General features: G+C 37.0%; 1 non-coding gene across 1 annotated transcript; it reads right to left on the bottom strand.

The window, feature by feature from the left end:
* Nucleotides 1–9,215: 9,215 nt before the first annotated feature.
* Nucleotides 9,216–9,321, bottom strand: LOC140854475 (small nucleolar RNA R71). The gene has a single exon (XR_012137692.1). It is a non-coding gene; the product is annotated as a small nucleolar RNA R71 (small nucleolar RNA).
* Between the last annotated feature and the right edge of the window lie 2,014 nt (nucleotides 9,322–11,335).

Raw genomic sequence — 11,335 nt, 5'->3', positions numbered from 1 at the left:
TGCATTGCATCTATATAGATGATTGGATCCTCATCATTTCATCGAGTTCATTGGATCACCATCCTAGACCAAGAAATCATAGTATCTGTCTGACTGATGCGGTACTCTATCGGATTGCCTTAATGATGCAGGTACATTGGGCTCTGGATCTGATCTAATCAAATTCGACTCAGGTTCAGCTATTACTGTCGGTTCTTATACCTGTTGAACTTCATCAAGTTCAACCTTAGAGACAATGGTTCCTTTACCAAGGAACTCCTTTTCTAAAGAGGTTACCTTAAGGCTGACAAACATATTTTGTTCATCAGCATGGTAGAAAAGATATCCTTTGGTCTCTTTGGGATACCCTATGAATGTGCATTTGTCAGACCTAGGTCTAAGTTTATCTGTAACTAACCGTTTGACATAGACCGGACACCCCCAGACCCTAAGGTGTGAAAGTGCTGGCTTACGCCCTGTCCATATCTCATATGGAGTCTTAATTACAGACTTACTTAAAACCCTATTTAATAGATAACAGGCCGATTCGAGTGCATATCTCGAGAAGGATATCGACAAGCTAGCAAAATCCATCATGGATCGGATCATGTCTAACAGAGTTCGATTTCTCCTTTCAGACACACCATTATACTGTGGTGTTTCTGGAGGAGTCCATTGGAAGAGAATCCCATTCTCTCCTAGATATGTGAGAAACTCATCAGGAAGGTATTCCCCTTCTCAATCAGACCGAAGAGTTTTAACACTCTTCCCCGTTTGTTTTTCTATTTCACTTCGGAATTGTTTGAACATTTCAAATGAATCCGACTTATGTTTCATCAGATAGACATATCCATATCTGGATAGATCATCTATGAAAGTGATGAAGTAAAAATATCCACCTCTAGCACTTGTGCTCATGGGCCCGCATACATCAGTATGTACTAGGCCCAAGAGCTCAGTAGCTCTCTCACCTTTTCCAGTAAAAGGTGACTTGGTCATTTTACCAAGAAGATAGGACTCACAGGTTGGAAGTGATTCATAATCACTGACTTCGAGGATTCCCTCTTGAATCAACTTGTTTATCCTGTTCTTGTTTATATGATTTAGCCTATAGTGCCATAAGTAGATATCTGATACACTATCTAATCTAGGATGCTTGCCAGTAGAATAGACTATGTTAACAAGTTGTGATAACATATACACACCATTGTTCAAATATCCATAAAAAATAGTAACGCCATTCATAATGATATTACAAACTTATTTCTTTATTGAAATTTCATAATCATTTTTGGCTAGAAGGCCTACAGAAATAATATTTAAAAAAAAACTGGGACAGAAATGATAATCATTAAGAACAACGGTATGGGACTCAAATACAAGTTTCAAAATTCTTAATGCTAGAACTGAAACTAGTCTTCCATCTCCAACATTCAAGAACCTCTCATTTTGCTCGAATCTCCTACTGACCTGCAACCCCTGCAACAAATTACAAATATGGTAAGGGCTACCGGTATCCAATACCCAGTCAGTTATATCACAAATAGAGAAATTACAAGGAGTTATCATATAAATACCTTGCCCAGCAATAGCTTGCTTCTTTCTCTGTCTATTCAGGTCTAGGGAGACAATGTACTGAGGACAGTTCCTCTTCCAGTGCTCCCGCTTCTTGCAAAAAAAGCATTTAGTTTGACTCTTATCGGGCTTGATCTTTCTGGTCTGGCCCTACACTGATGTCCCAGCCTGAACTTGCACCTTCTTCACTTTTTTTTCTTGTTCTTCTTCTCTTTCTCAAAGGGTCGAGAACCAAAAGATGAACCTCCCACGAAGTTCACCGACTCCTTATGGAGTTGGTGATCCTTCTCAAAGTTTTGAAGCAACCCCAGTAACCCGTGGTAGTTTACTTCAGGCTTTGTTATTCTATAATGAGTGAGGAATGGGAGATAAGACTTGGACAGTGAGTTTAGTATTGTATCTTTCCCAAGATGCTTATGCAAGAGAAAGTCGAGCTTGCTCAAACGCTCCATCAGCTCAATCATGTACAATACATGATCGGTGACAGAGGCACCATTCTGCATTTTAGCGTTGAAGATGGCACAACTAGTCTTGTGCCTCTCCACATCATCGGGTGTGCCAACGGCATCCTCCAACACTTGAAGCATGTCCTTTGGTTGAGCCGTCTCAAATCTGCGATTGAACTCGTTGCTCATGGCAGCCAGCATGATGTAGCACACCGTGGTCCGATCACCAAGCCACTTCTGGTAAGTGTCTCTGACTGTTCCACATGCATTGGCAGCTGGCTCCTCAGGTGTAAGATCCATTATCATATAAAGGATCCGTTCATGCTCCAGGACTATCTTCAACTTTCGGTACCAGCTATCGAAGTTGGGTCCCACCAAAATTTCATTGTCCAACAATGATCGGAGCGATAGGAAAGTGACCATATCTGCACAAAAAAAAATCATAACCTAATTAGTAATTGATTCATTAAACCTAAAGATTTGAACTTTAATCAAAAGGTTTCTCCTACTATTTTATTCGAATTGATAGCCTCTACCTCCAATTCGAAGAATTATCCTAATTCCTTAGTGGGTACTAGAATCCACTTAGACTGCACACAAGCTCAACTTTGGTTGGCCAACCCATGTACATCTAAGGGTAGGTTCATAATTAATTATTTTTTTAAATAATTTTTAGTAATTTAAATTTTGCCTCAGTCCCTAATCAGTAGGCTTTGGCCTCCATTGAAAAGATCTGGTTAGGTCTAACCATTAACATGACCATACTTAGCCCATCTAGCCAATGAATGATTAAGTCCAACTTTGGTTAGCTAACCTAACCTCCATTTAGAAAGATGTAGTCAAGAAATCATATTATGAATGATAATTCCATCAACCAATAAGCACCAGGCCTTTGGGCATCCAATGATTATCCAACTGATGGACCCATTATCATCCACTTAATAGGAGGCTATGATCTAGTTATCATCATAACTATTTTATTTTAAGGACCTAATAATTTTAGAAGATTTAATTGATTTAGAGGAGGATGTCAGATGAACCAACTTATCATGATCCTCCCACTGGCTTCATTAAGTCAGCTTAAGGGAGACCATTAAAAGGGCTGGTCTAGGAGCACCTAAATCAGTCACACTGATTTACCTAGCTGACATGGGTCAGCTCGAATAGTCAAGTGATCTGATCAAAATATAATTTCACCAAGAGATCAAGTAAGTTCGATTGGTGGGAGGGTCTGCCAAAGTTTGCCTTAGACACCATCAGAAATGGCCAGATAAGCGGGCTGCCAATTAAAAACCACCAGTCTGATTTACCTTAGACACCAACTGGTTTAATTAGTTTCAATTAGATCAACCTAATAGTTTGTGCTAGACTGCTTAGCCAAGAATCAAGTCCATTTGGTTCTCGTTAAAGACATGGACTTGACCAACTACAACTATCGTAATTGATCTAGAGAATCCTTGACCTAATCTAAGACAACAATTGATTAGATTTAGTCAATTCTCTAATTAAGTCCATCTTTAATCTAACCTTTGGTCTTACCCAATTAATGGACCTAATTCCCACAACCCATTAACCCAATGTGTTATGGTTTGTGTCTTAGGTTCTTCAATTCACAATCTTAGAACCTAATCAAACAACTTCTTAATTCTCAATTAAGTTTTGGGCTGAGGGTTGGGGTTCGACTTTTTGAAAATAATTTTCATGTTTGTAAAATATTTTTACAACATGGTTCTACCAACCAAGTTGCATGTTTGATTCATAATCAAAATACAAGTGAAATAAGCATGAAACTACTTTAGATCTAATCTAAACAGGTTCATGTAATTGAAATAATTTCAACTTTAAACTGCACAAATTTCTTAGACAAATAAATTATGGTTCTTTGCACGGGAATTATTAACAAAAAGATTTTATTTTAGATTTAAATATTTTTTAAATCTAATAAATCATAAATTTAATCTAGATCACATCTAATAAATTTATGATTAAAGATAGATCTACACGAACTAAGACAACATTTGTACTATAAGGGGTAAACCTTACAGTAGGACAACCTACAGTTCGTGATTGATCTAAAAAATTTTAATTTTAGATTTAATAATCAGATTATAAATTAGATCTAATCTAAAAAATAATCTAAGCATGTATAAATAATTATGTAATAAATAACCTAGGCTCTGATATCAATTGAAGGAACCAGATCCAGGGTTTCAGGGTTAGATCTTGAAACTTTTTTAAGATCAGACAGCGAAAGACTAAAATAAATCAAAATTTATCTTATAAAATTAGAAAATTTTTAGATCTAAATCCTATTACATAATTATTATATGATATTAAATCAAAAATTAAAATATAAAGAGAAAGAACTACATGTTGATCATATCAACATGTTTCTATACTACATCTAATGTATGTAAAATATAATAGATCAGATCTATTACCTTGCAAGTTAGACATTCTAACTTTACTGATCTGAGCTTGAGGATGATGTTGTGAGCCACACATACGTCCGACCTCTAGGAGTCGTCCACATGAGCCCATGAATCACGATCAGAAATCCTGATCCAGAAAATCAGCACAGTATGCTAGTACTGTGCTGATCCTTCTTCGATGGTCGATCAGATGCCTCCTTCTTCTTAATTTGGACTCTTTCAAAGATGAGAAGTAGGAGAAGGAGTTTTAGATGTGAGATACTCTCAGAAAACTCATAGATGGAGGAAAGGAAGGGGTGAACTCAGCAACCCTAGAAGAAGACCCTCTTCTTCTTCTCTTTGCTCTTACCTAGACACTTAGTTTTGTGTCTATTATATCTCTACACCCCAACACTCTTTCTCCCTAATTTTCACATGCCCCAAATATCTCTCAATGCTCTATAATACATAAAAATCTCAAAAAGAAATTCATCTTAAATAATGAGATATATAGAATCCTTGTCTAGGTCAAATACCTAGTCAAAGAAAATCCAAACAGGGCAAGACAAGTGGTGCCCAACTCTTGGGCACCCCCTCCTTCTTTTTCTATCATGGACCACCAAAAAAAGGCATACAATATGTTCCATAAAAGTTATAAAAATCTCAAAAAAAATCTGGATAAAATCAGTGCCATAAAGAAAGATTTTTGGTTTCCTAAAATTCTATCTCATAGAATTTGAAATCCAAACTAATTCCTACTTTGCCTTGGTCCACAACTACATTCCATGTAAGAGAGAAAAAGTGGAAAGCTTTGGGCATGAGTGAAGGCTTGGGAGAGAAGATTTTGTCACACAAAATAAGAGAGAGTGGGCATGGGGGGCTAAGGTGGCGCAAGGTGGAATCCTAGTCTTACTAGGATTCAATCTATGACTTGTTCAAATTTGGTTTCTCAAACCAAATTAAACTAAAATCAAATCAACCCAATTAAAATAGATCTTAATCTAATTAAAAACTTAATTTAATTTGATTAAATTATATTTAAATCTAATTTAATTTTTTAATCGAATTAGAAATTAGGTTGACCCAAGTCCTAATTGGACTAAGACTAGTTTTTCCTTGCACTTGGCTTATCCAATAAATCAATTGGACTTGATCCAATCAAGCCCAAATCAAATCTAATTAAATCATATTCAATTAGACTTAATCTCAGCCCATTGGCTTAATCAAATTAAGCTAATTAGCAATCGAATTGCTAATCGATCCTCCTGCAATACTTGCACTAGGTTAAATGTCAATCGTATTGAGCGTTTAACCCTAGAATGATTTTTAATCATTGATCAACCATCCGATCAGATCGTGAACTCTAATGTGTGTGACCTCATAGGTCCGAACCTCAACCAGTAGTACAAGAATAAATTCTTGTACTAATCGAAGTGACCATCTAGCAATGGTACCTGACGGTCGGATAGGTCAAATATGTAGAACAACATCCTTAGAACCCATGCGGATATAGTTTTCATATAATTCATCCCCTTGACCAAAATGCTCATAGGACACCTCAGAGTTCAACTGTCAACTCTGATCAGGTTGTCCACATTGTATTTCAAAATATCAAATCCATCTGATGGATTACCTTGGCCAAGGTTTTGCTAAATTGAAATACAGCGACTCATTCTTCTCCAACTCTTGGAGTGGTCAATCCCATCTTGATCACACTCTGACTTTGCAAGTACTTGACTATGCCCAGAAGCCTTCCGTCACTGAATTAGAAATTTAGTTTGTCCAGTATCAAAGCACAGTGAGTTACTTGCAAGTCACCAAGACGATCTCAGGTCTAAGGGACACTTATACCTATATCCCATCAGAGACATTCTCGACAGCAGAATACTCTGAAGTTGGTCACGTTCAATGATTATATACCCTTACATCTCACCTATCTGCTATACCAGTGTCTCTACACTCCTTGATTAAGAGGACAACTGTTAAACACTTAATTTAAGTATTTTAAATTAAAAAATTATATTTAATTTATCTTATTTATTAAGAATTTGATGTTTCTTTCTATGTTTTACAGGAAAGGTGATCGTCGATACAAAGAGTCTGATTCATAGATCAAAAAGACTCAAGTTTGAAGAAAATTAGACTTAAAATAAAATTAAAATGAAAAAAAGATGCATCCGGTATTATAGAAAATGAAGATACTATGCAAGGAATCCAAAAGGATATAGATGTCATTATGAAGAAACTTTTGTTTCTTTTTGGAATATAAAAAGCATGTTTCACGTGAATTCAAAAAAAAAGAAAGAAAGGCTCTGGGGGGCGTGAACGCGCGTGCGTGAATGCCTGCGCATGAACGCACGGACGCGGGACGTGCGTGGATGCGGGGTGAACGCGGCACGTGGAAGCAGGACGGACGCGTGAGGCATGGATGCGGCGTGGATGCGGCATCACGCGGGTGTGGGCACGCGGCAGACGGGTTCGCAAGGAATTTTTGATTGCAGTCGAACAGATGCTTATTAAAGAAAAAAATTAATATTTAGAAATATTTTGAAAGGAAAGATTTATATTTTCTTTAGTCTCACATCGGAAAATCATGTAAAACTCCTCCCTCCTAATACCTATAAAAATGCTTTTGTACTCCCATTAGAGGGGGAGCCCAGAAATTCTTCTAGAGCCTTACATAGAAGAATAGAAAGGGACTACTTCATGAGCAGCTAGGCTAGCAGTCTCGGGAGTGGAGAAGAAATTTTGTAACGACACAGAGATGGTTTATTGTTCTAAACTTTCCTGTATTTCTTTATATACAATAAAGATTATGCTTTTTATTTAAATTATCATGAGTTCTTTATTTGCTCTCCTTTATATATTTTTATTTATACTTTCTTGTTAGATTAATATTAGGAATAACTTTTACTTTTCGGAGACGCGCCGTGATCTATGGATACGGGATGTACCGAGGAAAGAAGAGTTATTTACCTAATACTTTCCAGAGACGCGCCATGATCTATGGGTACGGTGTGTGCCGAGGAAAGACAGGTATTTTTCTTAAGATTAATTGTATCCATTTAATTAAAAAAAAAAAGATACAACTCTGCTAGTGCAAAGTAATTCAAAACTCCCGAGCTCTTTATTTTTAATTACCTCAATTTTAAGATAATTTATTTTCTAAATCAAAAACAACGTTTCTTTCTTTTATCTTGCAATCTCAACTTAGCCCAAGGTCCCTGAGGATACGATCTCGACTCATCCTACCTACGTAGTTAATAGAGTTATTTTTGGTGCTATCAACGACTACGCATCAAATTTTGGCGCCGTTGCCGGAGATCTTGGCACGGTTGAATTAAAAAATTAAAAAAATTTTTTTTTTTTTTCAGTTTTTATTTCTCGTTTTAAAATTTTTTTCAGTGCTTTCTAGCTAGATAATCTTATTTGCATAATTACATAATTATCTTGCATAACTAATTTACTACTTAGGAATTTTGCTGCTTAGAATAATTTGCTACTTTTTATAGCCTAGTGATTTATTGCTTTTTAGACTTAATCACTTAAATTTATTTTCTTGCAAAACTAAAAAAAATTAAAAAAAATATATAAAAAGATAAAACTATAAATTTAAAAAAAAAAGCCACTGACATTTCATAACACTTAACTAAAATAGCGTAACCTCAAATATAAAAATTTCTAACTTGATTGGACACCTTGTTTATTTGCATTGCATCTTCATAATTAATGTTAAGGGCAATAACCCATTAACCAGATAAGGTGGGGATTTGATCACCCTTCCTTGGCCCACAAATCACTCCCTTGCATTTGCATAACCTAGACCTTAATTTAAAATCAACTAGACGTCAGCCCTAGGAATTTCAAGCTCAATAGGATAAGAAAGCTCTAGAGTTGAACCAAGTGCGGATTGGTTAATTGCTCGGTGTCTAAGGCAAGTGGTTAAAGAAAGTGGTTTTCAATTGGTTCCGTTGACTGACCTGGCCAACTTAGTTGGTGTCTAAAGAAAGCAACGAGCAGGGAACCTCCCACATCTTATGCTTACCTGGCCGAGTCAGTTAGTCAGTCTTGAGCTTGGAGTGCTCAAAGGCGGTCTTGAAAGTTAGGAGCTGTCTAGATCTAAGTTAACCTTAGGATAGAGAGTCTATGATTGTTTAAGTTGATTGCAATTAACATCTAAACATTAACTAATTTCTCCCTTTTCATAGATTTAAGATTCTTAGGTTCTCCTTTTTAGATTTTCTTCATTCTTTTCTCACTTTATTATAAAAATATATATTATAAAAAGAAAAATTTTTTGTGTTTGCTCTACAGTATAATTGTAAGGTGTATGCTTGGCCGTAAATCGTTACGACCAGAAATCCAACCTTTTGATCCAGAAATAGAAAGAACCTTTAGAGCCAACAGACGTAAAAATATGGACCGAAATCAAGAGAATGATCCACCCAAGCAATTGAAGGAGTACTTTACTCCTTCCACATATACCTACTCTCCTTGTATTCAAGTACCCCCTGTGGAGGCCACTCAATATGAAATTAAGTCCAGTATAATCCAAATGTTACCTTCATTTTATGGACTTAGTAATGAGGACCCTTATAAACATCTTGAAGAATTTCTTGAGATATGCTCAACTGTCAAAATTCATAACTTCTCCGATGATGCTCTTAGGTTAAAATTATTTCCTTTTTCACTTAAGGACAAAGCCAAATACTGGCTACATACTTTGGATTCCATGACTATATCAACCTGGGACCAGCTGCAAGGAGAGTTTCTCAAGAAATATTTTTCCATAGGAAAAACTAATCAAATAAGAAAAACCATAACTAGTTTTTTCCAATTAGATAGAGAAATATTTCATGAAACATGGGAGAGATTAAAGGACCTTATTAGAAAATATCCCCACCATGCTGTACCCAAGTGGCAGTTAATCCAATGTTTTTATAATGGACTCTCTGAAAGACATCGACAAATGGTCGATGCATCATGCGGTGGGACATTCATGCTGAAAAGTGAGGATGAGGCATGGCAACTGTTTGAAATTTTAAGTGAAAATTCATTACATCATATGTCTGCCTCTATTAGAGATAAACCCATGTTAAACCCAAAAAGAGGTGGAATATATGAAGTAGGAAATACCATAGATATCCATCAAAAGGTAGATGAACTGTCCCAAAAGTTAGATCGTCTTCTAAATACTGGACAATCCCCGATTCCACCTAACCCAATCCAAGAAGTTTGTGCATTGTGTGCAAGTTCGAACCATTTTATTAGTGAATGCCCAGCCGCACCTCAATTTTCTGAGTTTGTGCACGAGTAGATTCAGCAAGCTCAAGTCCAACAAGCTCGCAGACCAGGAAACGATCCATATTCGAACACTTATAACCCCGGCTGGAGAAACCATCCAAATTTTTTCTGGAGACCACAATCAGTGGTTGGTCCTGCCACACCTCGACCTCAATATCAAGACCCAACATATAGGCATGGACCATACCATCAATTTCAAAATATTCCTCAACCATCTACTACTGGTCACAGCTCAGCTTTTGAGAAAAAAGTCCTGAAAGCACTAGAATGATTAGAAGTCAACACTCAGACTCTTAACTCCCACACACAATCCATTGCTAAGCTAGAGACCCAAATAGGTCAACTAGCAACTGCATTCAGTAGGAGGGAAGGAGGAAAATTACCTAGCCAACCCGAGAGCAACCCAAGAGGGCAATTTGTGATAGAGAGTTCTAATACCACAGAAGCTTTTTCTGAACATGCCAAATCAATCATGACTCTGAGAAGTGGGAAGGTCATTGAACACACTAGTAAAACCAATGAGACCGATCCTAAACCTCTAACCGAATCCAAATCACCCAAGAACAAGGAGGACCTGAAAATAGAGAAGGAACCAACTACACCAGAATCATCTTACTTGCCTAAAGCCCCATTTTCGGATACCCTGAAAGCCCCTATTCCTGCAGATAAGAAGGGAGGAAAACTTGATGAGATGTTGGAATTGTTTAAGCAAGTCCAAATTAATCTTCTCCTTCTAGACGCAATCAAACAGGTCCCTGCTTATGCCAAATTTTTGAAGGATTTGTGCATCCAAAAACGTAAATCTAGATCATAAATCCCAAAGAAAGTACGTCTCACTGAACAGGCTAGTTCTGTCTTCCAGCATGCCACTCCTTCAAAGCTTAAGGACCCAAGAGCCCCCATTATTTCCTGTGTTATAGGAGATTATCACATTGAAAAAGCTCTTCTAGATTTAGGGGCAAGTGTGAATCTTTTACCTAGTTCGGTGTATGAACTTTTTGGATTTGGAGAACTGAAACCCACATCAGTCACACTGCAGTTAGCCGACAGATCAATTAAGGAACCACGTGGAATGCTTGAGGATGTCTTAGTCAAGGTAGATGAGTTTTACTTTTCAGTTGATTTTCTGGTTCTCGATATGAAATTAAGTGGCAACCCCAGACAAATTCCCATTATCTTAGGACGACCCTTCCTAGCTACGGCAAATGCATGCATTAATTGTAGGACAGGAGTCATGGACGTATCGTTTGGGAATAAGAAACTAAGACTGAATGTGTTTGGTGCTTTCCAAGGACCATCAATGGATAGTTGCTTCGAAGTAGATACACTAGAAGATATTATAGAAGATGCAACACCCATAATTCTAGCACCAGACCCCTTAGATACTTGCTTGGCTCACTTTGGAGTGTGTGACTTTAAGGAATATATGAGAGAAGTTAACATCTTGTTAGATACACCACATGATAAAACCACTCCTCCATGGATAATCAAGTATGAGCCATTGCCCACATTAGCCAGTACACCAATAGTCCCATCTTTAGAATCACCACCTACGTTAGAATTGAAACCTCTTCCTGCTATGCTTAAGTATGTATTTCTAGGACTCAATGACACCCTCCC

This window comes from Elaeis guineensis, chromosome 16 (assembly GCF_000442705.2).
Source record: "Elaeis guineensis isolate ETL-2024a chromosome 16, EG11, whole genome shotgun sequence".
Lineage (NCBI taxonomy): Eukaryota > Viridiplantae > Streptophyta > Magnoliopsida > Arecales > Arecaceae > Elaeis > Elaeis guineensis.
This window is presented reverse-complemented; position numbering and strand designations above follow the sequence as displayed.